This window comes from Prionailurus viverrinus, chromosome E1, assembly GCF_022837055.1.
Source record: "Prionailurus viverrinus isolate Anna chromosome E1, UM_Priviv_1.0, whole genome shotgun sequence".
Lineage (NCBI taxonomy): Eukaryota > Metazoa > Chordata > Mammalia > Carnivora > Felidae > Prionailurus > Prionailurus viverrinus.
The window spans coordinates 50,596,179-50,611,344 of NC_062574.1; the positions used below are offsets into that span (position 1 = coordinate 50,596,179).

The 15,166-nt window shown below is 62.1% G+C and overlaps 1 protein-coding gene and 1 long non-coding RNA gene across 2 annotated transcripts in view; both read left to right on the forward strand.

Moving 5' to 3' along the window:
- CBX2 (chromobox 2) overlaps positions 1–903 on the forward strand; it is a 28,175-nt gene extending 27,272 nt beyond the window's left edge. Inside the window, exon 6 of the transcript XR_007146880.1 lies at positions 898–903. The gene's annotated coding sequence lies outside the window, so the exon portion shown is untranslated. The remainder of the gene's footprint in view (positions 1–897) is intronic.
- Positions 904–7,480: 6,577 nt separating this feature from the next.
- LOC125151603 (uncharacterized) lies at positions 7,481–14,127 on the forward strand. Its single transcript, XR_007146881.1, has 3 exons — positions 7,481–8,474; positions 10,890–11,038; positions 11,414–14,127. It is a non-coding gene; the product is annotated as an uncharacterized LOC125151603 (long non-coding RNA).
- The last annotated feature ends 1,039 nt before the right edge of the window (positions 14,128–15,166 follow it).

Consider the following 15,166-nt stretch of genomic DNA (forward strand, 5'->3'; position numbering starts at 1 on the left):
GGGGGCGCCACCCCGCTTGCAAGGACCGGAGTATCGGCTTCGTTTGCCCCAGAGCCCGAACCCACCGGGTCCCAGCCCGCTGGGGACAAAGACCGGCCCGCGCAGAAGGGGGCGCTGCGGGACTGGCTGGAAGGGCCCCGGCGGGCGGGCTGGGGGTTGCGGGGCGCCCGACTTGCCCCCCCCCCCCAGTCGCCGTCGCAGGCCCCATTGGGCGGGGCGGCGGGGTGGGAAGCTTTCCTCCCGGAGTCGGAGTCGGGAATTTCTAAGAGCAAATCCCGGGGTCCGGCCAGGCGAAAAGTTCACAGCCCACGTTGCACCACTGGGGCCGCGGGGGAGTGTCCAGGTGAAACGCAGAGGGTGAGCGCGGTGGGTGAGGAGGATCGCGGGGTCCAGCTGGGTTTCCACAGCGCCCGCACCACTCAGAAGCGCCTGGGGTGCGGGCTGAGCTGGCAGCCACCGTGGGGGGGGGTGCGAGTCTGAAAGAGAGGGTGTGCCGGGGGCACGGGTGGGGGAAAGGAAAGGAAGAAGGGCACAGACATGTGGGGGAGATGGCTCAGAGCCTGACACTGAGCTGCCTCCTCTCCCTGTCCACCATCCATCAGGCACTGAAAGCCTGTGGGCTAACCCCCTGTGCTCCCTCCAGCAGGGGCTCTCAACGCTGCCCAGCCCCTGTTCCAAGTTCGGGGGAGTCCAGGGAAGCCCCTCCCTGCCCTCTGGAAAATCAGTATTCCCACCTTCCAAAATGGGCAGGTTCTTTCCCATTTGGTTTGCTTGACGGGCACCTGTAATGCACCTTATAGGCACTGACCTTCCCGGGAGGAAAAGATCCCAGGGCTGTCTACACGGAATACTCAGGGAAGCCAGTCTCGGGATACAACGCTGGGTCCTGGGTGGCAGCAAGGGGTAGGCAGGGCTGAGGGTGGAGCCAGGCAGAAGGGGGAGGGGAATTTAGGCAAGGGGAGGGAGGAGGCTGGAGCTGACGACCACCCACCACCCGCCCAGGGGAGCCCGCCGGGGAGAGTTTTCCTGTACCGGTTTCCACATGGGATCCAACGGACGTACGTGATATTTTATGGTCATCTGTATCCGAGAGCCTGGTGCCCAGCCTGGTACAAGAAGATATGCGGGAACGGTGGGAGTGGACAGATGTAGCCACCATCCACTGAGCAAGGGCTGCTCCAAGCCAAGTTCTGTATTTGATCCTTCCCGAGAAATCTTGACTTCCATTCCTCGTCACAGCCCTTAGAGGGAGGCTTATTAACTACATCTGAAATACATTCTGAACTACGTTCTGAAACCAGCCCGGAAGGCTTAAGTAACTTGCCAGTGGCCAAGTGAAGCCACAGGACAGAGCTCGACCTAAGTCTGTCACCCAAGAGTTGAGGGCCTAGGAGGAGATTTCTCGGTATGGAACCAGGCTCTGCAGGGAGGCAGGTATGGCCCTGCTGCTGCTCTGAATTCTGGGGTTTGGCATGTTAGCCGGGGTGGGGGAGATGGTGTATGTCACTGGCTCTCGCACTTCCGAGATTCTGGCAATACCAGGAGTCCGGGAGCCAAATCCCGACGGTCTTCCTGCCTCTGCTCCCCGTCTTCCCTAGCCGCCCTGACAGCGCGACGGGCTGCCATCAGTGGCTGTCAGTTCCAAGCGCTGGAACAGCCAGGCAGGCGGCCACCACCGGTCTCCCTTCACCCACCATCTCCAGGGCTCCTGGACCACCGAGCCACATCGATACAGAAGCCTGTGCCGGGCTGCCTCTGAGACGTGTCCGCATGATCCAAAGACCAGTGGATTGGGGCTGAAGATAAAAAGCTCAGCGTCCAGCCCTGAGCTGGTTCTGTTCCTGGCTAGCTGAGTTACCTTGGACAAGTCGGTTTCTTTCTCCCAGCTTCAGCTTCTCCTTGCAAAGCCATCATTTGGAGCCAGGTAGCCTTAAAACAGCCTGTCTGGTCTCCACAGTCCATACACGTGGGGTCGTTCAGGCAGGTTTCTTGGGATTCCAGAACCTTTAGGAAATACTTGTTAACCACGGATGGCTGACCCAGGGCCCATCGCCCCAGCCAGTGCACAAAACCCTGGAGTTTGTGAGTCTGTGACTGTCTGGAAAGCACGGTCTCAGCTGTGCTGGGTACCAGTTTCCGTTTCCCCAATGATGCCAGGCACAGGGCTACCGAACATCTAGCCAGGGGACCCAGGAAGGCAAGAGGAAGAGTCCTAGAGGAAGCGCTGGGTGACCTGACCATCTTTCCAGTCCCTTCTCTTCCCCAACCTCAGTCAAGGACAACAGAGGGCATTATCTTCCCTCCAGCTCCCTCACCAGCGCCACACTGCTGGAGGCATCGCAGCAGCTCGGACTAATTCCAGGTACATTCTATAGGTGGCATCATGCTACTGGAAATGGCTTCTTCAGAAGGGAGAGGTTCTCTCCGTGGCATCTCCAGGCGAGGGGGAAGTCAAGGCAGGTCAATAGAGCCCCACTGCAAACTGGCTGCAGAGGGGCACCTGGGCACCTGTGGAGCATGTGCCGGGGCAAGGGTCTCTCAGACTCCAGAGGCCACGGATCCAGGCGCATGTGCTTCTCCAGGACCGTCAGCCAGCTGGTGAGCCAGGGGTCCCTGGGAGTCTCTCACACCCACTACAAACGGTGGAAGAGAAAGGCCTCGGCCCCAAACCTGCTGTGGCTGTGTACGGGCTTGCTGGTGGGCTATTTGGGGTTTCCAGCAACATTCACCCACAGTTCGAGGTTGTACCACCCAGGCGTGGGAACCACCGCAGCAGCACGGGACAGGTCCCAGACTGAGGCTCCCTCCCTCTTCTCCAGACATCCCGATCAGGGGCCACACCTGCGATCAGATCTCCCCCCCCTCCCTACCAGGAGGTTAAAATCCCTCTCCCCGTGGGTGAGGGGACTGGCCAGAAGTGGGGAGGGAGAATACAAACAGAGCAATCCGCAGGAGACCCGGCTCTGGGGTCTCTGGCACAGGCAGGAGCCCAGATGGCCGTGGCTGATGGGCTATCCAGGGGCTCGCACCAACCTCTCCACCCAAAGAGACCTCCTGCAGCCCCCTCCCACCCTCAACGGTCTGATTCCACCTAACGGGCCCAATCCCGCGGCTTGCCACCTCAAGCAGCACTCGCCGTGACGTCTGGGAGCAGGGCCGGTACAGAGACGGCGGAGAGAGGTGACAGCGACGCTTCTCACCTCTCCCTCCCGCCGCCCGGCTGGCCCCAGGCTGCCCGCTCGGGCCCCGATCCCGTGGGTCCTCGCCGCCACCGCTCCCGGCCTCCCCGCCGCCCCAGCCACACGCAGCTCCCAACCCGCGAGCTCCAGACTGGGACCTTGGCCGGGCCTGGCGCCTAGGGGGTCGGAGAAATGGGGCGCGGAATCTCAGATGACCGCGAGGCCAGGCCTCGGGAGACAGCCGGAGGACCCCAAGCCCCAAATCACAGCCCAGGTCTCTTTCCTCCCCAACGCCCGCCCACCAGGCGTTCGGCTCGGTTTCTCGGGATCCTGGGCCTTTGCTCACACTCGACACAGACTCGCTCACGTTATTATTATTTTTTTTTTAAACAAAAGCAATTAGATTTCAATCCCGGCTCATTTGCATTTGCACCTCGGAAACAGTGCGGGGAGTAGGAGGGAGGGGGGCGGCGGGAGGAAAGAAGGGGGAAGCCTGGCGGCGGCGGGCGACTCCTTCCCAGCGCCACAGCTGGCCGGAGCTGCCATGACGCCGACCACATCTGGCCCGGCCGCGCGGCCGCCGCGGCCCTCTCCCGCCCGCGCTCGGAGCCCGCGCGCCGCGGCCCGCTCGGCGGCGCGCTCATCGATCGCCGGGGCCGCGGCCGGGCGAGCGGAGAACAAGGTATAGCCTGTATTTAGGTTCCTGCCCTTATATGGCGATGTGCGCGAGCGCCCGCCGAGCGGCCTCACCATATAAGGGCACGCGGCGGGCGCCGGGCTGAGCTGGTGCGCGCTCATTGGCCCGCGCGTCTCTCGGCAACCGGCTCTCACGAGTGGAAACGAGCCAGCCGCCCCCGCCCGCTCCCCGCCCGCTCCCCGCCCCCTCCCTTTCTTTCTCCCCCGGCATCCCCGCCTCTCGCCTCGGCACCCCCCCCTTGCCTACCCCCGTTTTTTTGCCTGCACCCTCTCCCCAAGTTTTCTTCGCGCCGTTGTCCCCCTCCCCCTCCGCCTCGCTGTCATTCTCTCCCTCCCGTTCGGCCTGTCCTCGCCCCCTCCGCGCAAGCTTCCACATCACACCCCACGCACCCCCTCCCCAAACCCAGCGGACGGCGGCTGAGGAGCCGGAAGGCCCGGATGCGGGAGGAGAGCTGGAGGCCGGGGGTGTGTGCGCGTCGCTGCTGCAGTAGCCGCCGCAGCATCAGGTCCACGGCGTGCACGCACAGGGCTCTGGGAACAGTACGAGTCTCCCCCCCAACACAGGCACACACTCACCTCCCCCGCCCCAAAGGTAATCGGAGCAATTAGCTGCCAAAGAAATGTGCTTGCGGGGCTAGGGATGTGCTTAACCACAAACAACCCTAGGTACCACCAAATTACCATTTCCCTGGGTTTCCCTTCGGGCTGGATCTCTGAATGCAATCAGAATAATGATAAATCGATGTCTCATTTAAAGGTTACTTTAAAAACCTGCCAATTGTTGAGGGGAAATGGGAAGGAAAAAAAAAAAAAAAAAAAAACCACCCTGCGTGCGGGAGGGAAAATGCTCCAAAGGAGCCATCCTTGGGTTTCCAGGCAGCCTGCAGCGGAGCGGTAGTTGCCGGATGCAGGTCAGGTGCCCAGCTCTGGGCCCACCCGTGGGGTGGGGAGCCCGCGGAGGCAGAAGACGTCACTGTTCCTCTGGGCATGAGGCTCCCGTTCGCCTCAAATTCAGGGAGCGAAGGCACAGCGGTTCCGGGGGCGCCCCTCGCCCCCTCCCTCCCGCTCAGAGGCGCGCGCACGCGCGCGCACGCACGCACAGGTGTCCGGCTGACCCCTCCTGGGCAGTCGCCAGTGCCGCAGCGCCTGTCCTCCCAGTGACGCCGCGGAGGCCGGAGGCACCCCTTGGGGATCCTCTCCTGTCCCCAGGGGACCCAAAGAGGAAAGCTAAGACAATGGGTACCCTAGCGCCCTGGGGACTTCGCCTGTGACCGAGCTCGCCTCTAGGGCAGCCGCCTCGAGGAGGCGCGGAGCGATGCCCCCTACTGGGAAGCCTGCGCCTGGAACACGGCGCAGGTGGGGGTCGCACAGGAGGCCGGCTCGGGTGGGGGATGGGGAACGGGGCGCGACGACAAGACCTGCCGGACCTCCGCTCCGTCTCGGGCATCCTCCACTGCCCTCGCTCTCCTTTCCTTTCAAACCTCAAATCCCCCAACCTGGCCCCTCCTGGGGAAAGGTGGCGGAAACGGGCACTGCCAGGGAATGCGGGTGCGAGATTAGGAGGGCGCTGCCTGCTGGATCGAGTTAGCTTCGGCCGCCTCCTCCTCGCTGTTTTTGCGGAAGGAAGCTCTGCGGCCGCAGCAGCCCTTGGTGCCAGCTTATATCCCTCCCTGACCTTGGCTGAGATATGCTGCCGCGGTGTTTTGCCTAACAGAAAGCACGGTTCCCCTCCCGCGCGGGGACTGAAGATGCCCTTGGGGCAGAGAGTTTGCCTAGGTCTGCTCCCGGTGCCCGACCTGTGTGCCGTGGAGACCTGTCTGAGCACCGGAAAATCCGTGGACGCCCGGGCACAGCCTCTCGACGCCCCTGCATAGCCCATCCCTGCCCCGCGCCTGCTCGCGTCCATTTAGCCAGGCCATTTATATTAAATCCCCATTCCCAGGTTTCTGTGTGCTTAGGTACATGGAGACCTTCGTCCAGCGGGGGGATGGGGGGGGTGCAGGTGCCCAGGTGTCCCCCCCCCCGACTTCTCCCGGCACAGGGGCGTGCCTCCTTAAGTGTGCCTCTTCTCTACTCTTAACCCCCAAGAGCAGAAGCCCCTCTCAAATCTGGGAACACCTTTACCTGACCTGTTGGCTCCTGGTCTCTGCCCTCTCATTTACTGAATTTGAGTTTTCCAGCCAGTGGTAGTGAAATCGCTGGAGTGGAGAACGCAGTTGGCGGGAGGGGTGAGAGGGAAACTTGCAGAAAGGGAAAAATTAAAACCCCAAACTTACAGACACACCTCTCCCCGGGGCGGGCCTGGCCGCTTTGGGCCTGGGTTTCTCCGGATTGGGGAGGGGGGGGGGCTACGGACCCGCTCTACCTCACGAAGCGGTCCCGATTCCAGAGTCCGACCTCACCCACGGGCCCTCTGTTTGCACTTTTCGTTTATTTCTCAGGAACCCCGAGCTTGGGGTTCCGGGGGGGGGGTGCAATTTCCTCCCCGCTCTGGTGCGCTCCTCGGTCCTGTCCTGAATTCACGCTGGGGTCTCCCCCTCGCCCTGGGCGCCCTTCTCCACAGCCCCGGGCTCCCCTTGGCGCCCAAAGAAGCGTGCTTGGGCCCGGGTGCCAGGGAGCTGCAGGGTGGCCGCGGGCGCCTCCACTGCGCGAGCTGCTCCCGGCCGGGCGGAGGCGGGGGTCGGGGAGCGGCTCCCTGCAGAGAGGAGGGTGGGCGCGCGGCACCTGCTGAGCACCGCCGCCGCTGCAGTTCATGGCGCCGGAGGATCCACCCGGATCTTCTCCGCGGAGTTCCGGGCTTGGGTCGTTTTGTAGTCGGCACGCACACGGCTTTTAATTTAATTTTCATTTTTCTGCCGGGGGCGTCAGGGAGGGCCAGCTCGGCCGCAGCGCCCGGGTGGGGGGGTTGGGGGTGGGGGTGAGGACAGTGATATCTACACGGGTGGGGGCGGCACGCGGTCACGGAGGTCAACAGCCCATTAGCATTTCCCCACCCGGGAGCCGCGACCTCGTGAGGGCTCCGGGCTCGCAGGGAGGGGGACGGGCCGAGAGCGCCCTCCCTGCCGAGTCCTCCGGCCACCCCCCCCCCCACCCCGCGCCCCCTCCGCCCGCAGGTAACCGCCCCTCCCCCTCCCCGCTCGCCCCCGCTCCGGCCCCTGCTCCCCCGGTGCCCGCCGGGGTCCCGGCGCCCGGGCGGAGAGTCCCCGGGCGAGGGAAAGGGAGCGGGGCTGCGGGTGGGCTGCGGCGCGCGCCCCCCGCCCGTGGCAGCGTGGCGACTGGCGCCGCTTTGGCAGCCATTTTCTGCAGCTGCCGCGGCCGCGGCTCGGCGGAGTGAGGCGCAGGCTGCCGCCGCCACACAGCGGCGGCGGGGCCGGAGGGGCGCGGGGCGGCCGGCGCGGGGGCGCGGGGGGGGGGCGGCCCGCGGCCGGGGCGGGGGCGGGGGCGCGCGGGGGGCGCCGGCGCCGCGCGCCCCTCCCCCCGCTGCAGTGCAGGCAGAGCGGGGCCGCTCCGCGTGGCGAGCGCCCGCGATCCCACCCTTTCCCCGCCATCTTGTACCCGGGCTGGCGCCTTCCCAAAGCCGAGCTGCCGCAGACAAAGCCCGGCCCGGGCCCACGGGGGGCCCCTGCAGCCCACCGGGCGGGGCGGCCCGGGGGCCCCCGGGGTACCCCCCTCCCGCTCTCGCCCCACCCCTCTCGGGGGTCCGGAGTGCTCCCCACCCCGAGGGGGCTCCGCGTGCGACGGCCACTCGCCCGGCCCCGGCGGCTCCGCCGGGACCACCCCCACCCCTCTTCCACGCCGGTCGCAGGGCTGGACCCGAGCCCACGCTGCAGCCCACCCTGGTTGCGGGAAGGGGGGGGGGTCCCCCGCGGACGCGGCGGTGATGAGGGCTGGGCGCCCTCCTAGCTCCCAGTTCCTTCTCTCTTCAGATTGGGTTGGTTGGAGGGGGGGGGGGTGTCACTAAGTCAGGAGCCCCCACGGCCCCTGCGTAGTGCCAACCTCATGCCCCCATCTTTCCACCCAGGAACCTCAAAGAAGACCGCAGCATGGGCGGCTCTCGAGACCCCCCTAGCTGCCCGGCAGCTGCTGCAAACGGGAAATTTGGCACTCCATTTTCTGGGATGGCAGCGCTGTCTCGCTCCAATCCCCCCGGCTTGCTCAGCCCCTTCTCTCCACGCCCCTGCACCAAACCCCTAGGTTGGGGGGGGGCGGGGAGGGAAGTGTGTGGGAGCGGGAGGCACCCCTTCTCAGCCCGGGGAGCGCAGGAGAACCTGGCGCCTGGCAGCCTCCGCCATCAGTGCCACGCTTCTGCATGGTAGAGAGTTTGAAGACTCCATTTTCCCATCGCGGAGTCCCCAGCGCCTGGGAGTGGGATGGGGGTGCCCACGCCCCCCCCACAGCTAGTTGGGTTTCCTCCAGACTGCTCAACCCTCTGAGAGCACACGGCCACCGGCTCTGGCACCCTCCTTTCCCCTTGCACCGACCCTAGAGGGAGTCCCCACGTTGCCGTCCACCTAGACTTCTGAGAGTGATTGGAAGGGCCAGCGGGAGATGAGGAAACTGAGGCTGGGACAAGGGAGTGACTGGTGCGGGGTCATTCAGGTTAGTGGTAAAGCTGGACGCTTCTTCACACTCCTTTCCCCTCCTCTTGTGTCTTTCAAATACGACGATCAAAGCCCAGGCTCGCTATGGACGGGAGCTCACTCCTCCAGGCGCTCTTGGCCAACTCCGGGCTGTGGCCGGGAGGGGGTTGGGTACCACCAGCGGGGCGAGGAGCGGCCAGTGTGCTGGTTCATCCCGGAAAACCGGGTTTCCCTAACTGGATGCCTGCTCTTCCCCCACCCCCACCCGTCGGGGTCGCTTTCGAGGGTGGAAAACAAAGCGTCCCGGGGTGGCCTCTCTGACGCCACTGGCGGGGTTCAGTCCTCCCCCACCAACGCCTGCCAGCCTGCGTGGATTCCGAGCCCGGCTCCGGAAACCAGTCTGACCACTTCGCCCATTTCCCAAACCTCCCCGGGCGTTGGGCGGCCGCCTCCCAGGGTGGGGTGAGCGCGGCTCGGCCGCAGCCTCGGCTGCCCCTGCGATGAATGGAGGCAAAGGGACACTCCCGCCCGCGCAGTGCGGGCCTTCTGGCCGCTTCCCACTCGGTCTCCCCGTCGCAAAACCCGATGGTTGGAAGGAAGCTCCGCTCTCGGGCCACAGCGCTTCTCACCCGCGGGACCAACCGCGGCGGCCCCGATGACCCCTCCAAGAGCCATCCCGTGACCTCGCCCTGTGCGCGTCGTCTGAGACGCTGGCTGCCCTGGGGGCGCTTACAGTCTGGTTGGGACACTGAGCTGAGATCCAGCATCAAGTGTCGGGCCATTAGAACGTTGGCTGCTGCGTGGGGACGCAGAGTATTGTCTTATGGGACCGGGGCCGCAGAGGAGGGACGGACCTCGAGGGGACCGCGGGCGGGAGAGGCCGGAGCAGCCCCGCCCTGGTGGCCAGGTGGGCACGTGGCGCGGCCGCCCACCTTGCGCGCGTGTTTCGAAGGCTCCGTGAGCAATTCACCAGGTCTCCCCAGGAAAGCGGCTGTGCCCCCACGTCCAGCCCGAGGCTCCTGTCGACGAGAAGCCCCTAAAGGGCAGGGCCGAGCGGCTCCGCTCCCGCCCACCATGTGGCGCCCGCGCTCGGTGCGCTCTGGCTGACCCTGTCCCCCCCCCCCCCCCCCCCCCCCCCCGCCCCGTGGCGGTGGCGCGTGGCCCGGCGGGCTGTGGTCTCCACCAGGTGCGGACCTGCTCTGCAGAGGCCATGGGGACGAGGAGGGAAAGTGGCCGGCCGCCAGCGTCCCCGAGCAGGGGGCTTAGGAAGGGCCGGCAGGCACGCGGGGCGGAGGGGACGCTGCGACTCCTCATGCGGGGCTGGTGGGGCCAGCTTTGCGGAGTCAGCAGGGCCAGTGCGCGGGCCGGTGCGCCCCTTCTCCGAGCCCCGCCTCCTTCCCATCCCTACATCGCTTTCTGGGGGGGGGGGGGATGAGGCAGGGCAGGCAGCACCCACAGGCAGAGCTGGGGTTGTGCTTGGGTTTATCCTCCCGGATCAGCCCACCCCTCCCTGCGCCGTTATAGTTCCCTTCCCCCACAGCAGTTAACCTGGGGTGGGGGCAGAGGAGAGTGGTCGGTCCTTGGAGGACCTCCCCCTCCTCTCGACCCTCCTAGTGGCTTTGCTTATTAGGCCGGGTTGAAAGGTTTTAAAAACGCAGGTGGGAGAGGGATGGGGCGGTAGCAGGAATACGAAAAAAGTACCACTGTTCTTTCAACCCCAGCTAAGTAGAGGCTGTTTTCCTTATGAAAGGTGGGGGGCGGGGGGGATGAAGTGGTTTTAGAGGAGCGAAGGGGGAGGGCACAGGCACAGACTGTGGCAGAGTGGGGCTGGGGGTCCGCCTGGCTGGCTGGGGAACCCTCCCGCCCAGGCTGTCCCCCCAGAGCTCCCAGCACTTGGAGCCCTGCCCCAAGGGCAAAGCCCAGATGAAAACGAGGAAGTGCGGCAAGGAAGGTAGGTTTAGAAATGGTTGAGGAGGAGCAGACCACAATCAGCACCACCCTAGACTGGGCAGGCGGATACCTACCTGGGATGCCTGGGCCTAGGATCTTCCCTAGGATCTTGGGAAATTGTCAGCCGAATTCCTGCTTCGGTCAGAGGTGACCCGGATGTCATCTGGGGCCTCCACCTGCAGGATTCCAGGGAACAGAGAAAACAGAAGCATGGCCCACAGCTGGGTTTGAACCCCAGCTCGGCTAGTGCTGGGTTTCTGCAGGCCTCCTGGTGTTCCTTGTGTGTGCGATGGGGCCATACGGGACTCTGTGAAATAACACACAGTGTGCCTGGAAAGCACTTAGTAGGTGACCAGATCCGAGCAGCAGCCGGAGGAGTGCCTTTACTCTCTCTTACAGTGTCAGTCTCCTTACGGTGTTCTTGGTCATTGTGATCATGGAAAAGCTCCTGTAAATGCCCCTTCTGTCCCCCCCGCTGTTCTAGACCCTGCACGGAGGACTTGAAGAAGGTGCCTACAAAGTCCCGTGGGTCACCAGTGTGCGCATGGCAGAAGTAGGAAAGCGGGGTCTCGGAGAACCGGACCATCCCCTCTCTCCTCTCCTTGGGGACCCAAACTGTACTCCTTCTGGGAGGTACATCAAGGCCATCCACTCCAGCCTGCTCACCTGCTTGCCCTCCAGTTAATGGGATGCCCCGTGAGACCTTCCTTGGGGCAGCAGGCAAAGGCAAGAGGGGCAAAATCCAAATGGGTACGGGAGAGAACTTAGTGTCATTCACCAACCGTCTGAGGTTGCCGTTAGCCCCAGGGGCTACTGGTTAGAGAGGAGGGCATTCTGGGGCGTGTGTAGCAGAACCCCGAAGAGAGGGCCAGAAGGTGGGGGGAGAAGGAAGGCCCCCACAGCAGCCCCTTAGCACCACCCTTCTGCACAGTGGGATGCTGGTCAGTTCCCGACGCCATGCTGGTGATCTGGCCTCCGACAAATTTTTTCCATTTGCTCTCTCCATAGCCATCCATCCGTCCACCCTCGTACCGCTCCGGGATTTTTTAGGGCTGGCAGCTCAGGCGGCTGAGGATGTAACCAAAGCTTGAGCGTGAATGGAGTAGCCATGGAAATAGAACTACCAAGAGTCTTAAGACGTGGAAGAATGATCCTCTCATCCGCTCGCGGTTGCGGGAGAGAAGAGGCTGCAAAGACACCCAGGCGTGAAGAGGGGGCGTTAATTGCCGGGTCTAAAGGGCAGATGTGGTTAACCCGCAGCCTCTCATTCTGGAGGCTGCCCCACAGGGGCCTCCAGAGGGCCGAGCCAGTCCTGGGCAAAGCCAGGGCCTTGGGGTCTCCACCGGAACCCGACCAGGTCCCGTCCCGCATCGAGCTGACCCCTCCTGCCCCGTCTGCTGGGAGGACCAACCCCAAAGTGGGGGCCACGGGCAGAAGGGCTGTTCCCTCGTGGTCGTGGATGCTTCACCAGCTAAAGTGCGGGGCCCGAGCGTCTTTGCCATTCACCTGTAAGAGGAGGGAGTGGTGTCCTGGAGTCTTCCCAAGGCCCGTTCCAGCTTCGTCCTTGTGGTGACTCTGTGGCCCCAAGGGCTGCTCACTTCGTGGGCTTCATCTCAGTTCACAGCTGGTGCCTCTGGTGTACGGGTGGTTCCACTATGCCGCCTCTTCTCTGGGGGGACAGACGTCTTGGCCAGGCACTCTTTGTGTCCCGACAGCGCTGATGGCAGTGGTGAGGCTCCGTGGTCTGGGGCCCAGGCTACCTGGATCCGAGCTCCAGCCCCCCTACTCACTAGCTCTGTGATCCCAGGCCAGGTACTTGACCTCTCAAAGCATCCATTACCTCCTGGGGGTGATAATAGTTTGTACTCCATCCGGTTATTGGGAGGATTAAAAGAGACCAATCATCCATCTAAAGGCTTTTCCATAGAGCCTGGCTCAGTGAACATTCTATAACTGTGAGTTACTGTCATTATCAGGTCATGGGGGCACCGGGCAGCGGTGTTTATCCGGGGGCTGGGGTCACTTTGGGCATCTCTTCTGAATTCAAGCTGATGATGAAAATTATCAGAGAGAGAGAAAGAAAACAAAATACCTCACAAGCTGTGACAAAAACGATCCCGTTGGCAGCTGAGAGATGAGTTGAGACAAAGAACCGAGTCCAGTAACTACAGACTGGTTATGGCAGCGAGAGAGGGAGGGACGCCTCCCCTGCCTCCCGCTCCCGTGAGCAGGTAGGGAATCACGCAGGGATACCTGCAGGGCAACATGGAGCCCATGGCCGTGGCCTGGAATTCTGGACGTGTTCTCCGCCAGCCTGGTGGAGGCTTCTCACCCTAACTGGGGGCGAACTGGGGCTCAGAGACCTCAGGGAGGGCTCTTCTGCACCAAGGCTGACTTCTGGGCAGCTGCATGGCTGGGACTAGAACCATCTCGTGGCTGCCTTTGGCTCAGCGCAAGGTGGGGAAAGGCAAAAGGGCTCCTGAGGCTGGGCTTCCAAAGGTCCAGGGAGAGGGAGCCCGCCGGCTCCGCCCTGGGGAAGAGAGAAGTGAGAGGCCCTTGGCTGCCAAGTGTGCGAGGTGCTTCAGGAAGCATTATTTATAGATCTGACTGTTTGCCCACTCTTATCTTGAGGATGGGAATTCGGGACACTCGGTCACAGGTTGGTTTCTGCCCTTGTCAGCAGTCATTCAAAATGGCAAATCCCCACACCCGCCGCACGAGGCATGGACGAGACAAAGAGACAGCTTATCTGCAGGAGACCCAGCTGGTCCAGATTCGGAGGCACAGTTCTCTCCAGCCAGCTGGGGAGGCGGCTGGAGCAGACCAGGAGATCGCCTCTTATGTTTTAAATGTCAATATGGTCCCTACTTGCTGACTTGCCAAGATTTGATCAGCTAAATTGGCCCGCGCAGTGTGTTCCCCTGCAATGCACGGGGTGCATTTAGATCTTTCGACAACGTCACAGGGGAAGCTACGAAGCGGCCGACAGACAGCCGTAAACACGTTTCAGTGGCTGTGGTTAGGCAGCCTTTCTTCAACACCTTCTGAGCTGCGTCCTGCCTCTTTGGGACTTGAATTTCAATACAGTTAGTTGTCTCCTTGGGCCCCAATTAGGTTGGGGAAGGGACCAGCTCCATTTGGGATGCCAGGGTCATCTCTGATGAGCTTTTCAGCGTGCTGTGATCCCAAGTAAGGCCGGCTTTTGAGTTCAGGCCTCATTGGGGTCTTCCCAGTGTTTTGAGTGTCATATGTGCTAGGGAAGAAACCAGATTATGAGCTAAACTCACCTAAACTATGAGAGGTTTTTCACTCACTCACTCACTCACTCACTTTCCACTCAAAACTTGGCGGACAGGGTCACATTTCTTGCCTGTTTTCTGTTGACCTTGCATCTCTCCCATTTCTGGGAGGCGAGGGAGAAAACAGAGAGGTGTGGTTCTTTTCTAGAATGTTCTGTGACCGGGATAGGAATATCCGGGTCAGCATGAGGAGGGCCATCTGGGGGGCCTAGGGATGCTTTACTTCTGGAATATCTTCACAAGACGGATGACTAAGGATTTCTGGGGCCCATGCAGTCTTGGAGCTGGTCCCCTGCTTGGCCCATCAGCCTGCCCAAGTTCACAGAACTCCTGAGTTGTCAGATCTGCAGGTAGAGGCTGGGGGACCTCAGCTGTAGCTCGGAGCCCTGCTCAGAACACTGAATAAAGCCAAATCTTTCTGTCTCTCTGTCTCTGTCTCTGTCTCTGTCTCTCTCTCACAAACACACACACATACACGGTAGACATGTCGACAAATCAATAAGAAGGAAAAACAGGGTAATATGATGAAGTCATGGGTCAGGAAAGGGGATATTTAGGGAACCCAAGTGTAAAAGCAGGCCAGCCTTGGGCGCTCTGGGGGACACAGCCACCAGCCCAGGGCACAGAACTGGTGAGCACAGAGCGGCTCACACACGGAGCCTCGTTTGCCTGCTGACCTAACCTTTCTTGTTGCATCCTTCCTCCTCGTGTGGCCAAAGGGCAAGGGTGGGCTTTGCTGTGTGTTGTGAGGGACCAGCTGAGCTGGAGATAGCTGGTACCTCCTGGTGCAGGGCAAGGGGCAGCTGTGGGCCCACCCTCCTGCACCCCCACTCACTCGTGTTGAGGTCACAGGGTGAAGGGTTGGAAAAACAGGCCTTCAAGTAGGCAGCGAGGGACGGGTCAAGTTGTCCAGATGTTCTCAGCTGCTGGAGGGCTGGTTCCCAGGCTGCTTCTCAGCCCCACGAAAAGGCTCCAGAGCCAGCCAGCACCTGTCCCCCACCTCAACAGGGAGCCTCCAGGCACCTCTTCTGATTGTTTTTTCATATTTAAATTTTTTAATTATTTTTTTAAAGGTTTTTATTTATTTAGGTCATCTTGACACCCAACGTGGGGCTTGAACTCGCCAACACCAAGATCCAGATTTGCATGTTCCTCCAACTGGACTGAGCCAGCCAGCAGCCCAAAGTACCTCTTTTAAAATACCAACTTGGGGGTGCCTGGGTGGCTCAGTCGGTTAAGCGTCTGACTTTGGCTCAGGTCATGATCTCACGGTTCATGAGTTCGAGCCCCATGTTGGGCTCTGTGCTGATAGCTCAGAGCCTGGAAACTGCTTCCAATTCTGTGTCTCCCTCTCTCTGCCCTTTCCCTGCTTGTGCTCTGTCTCTGTCTCTGTCTCTCTCAAAAATAAATAAACATTAAAGCGTTTTTTAAAAAAATCAACTCAGTATTTTTTGCCAGTGTA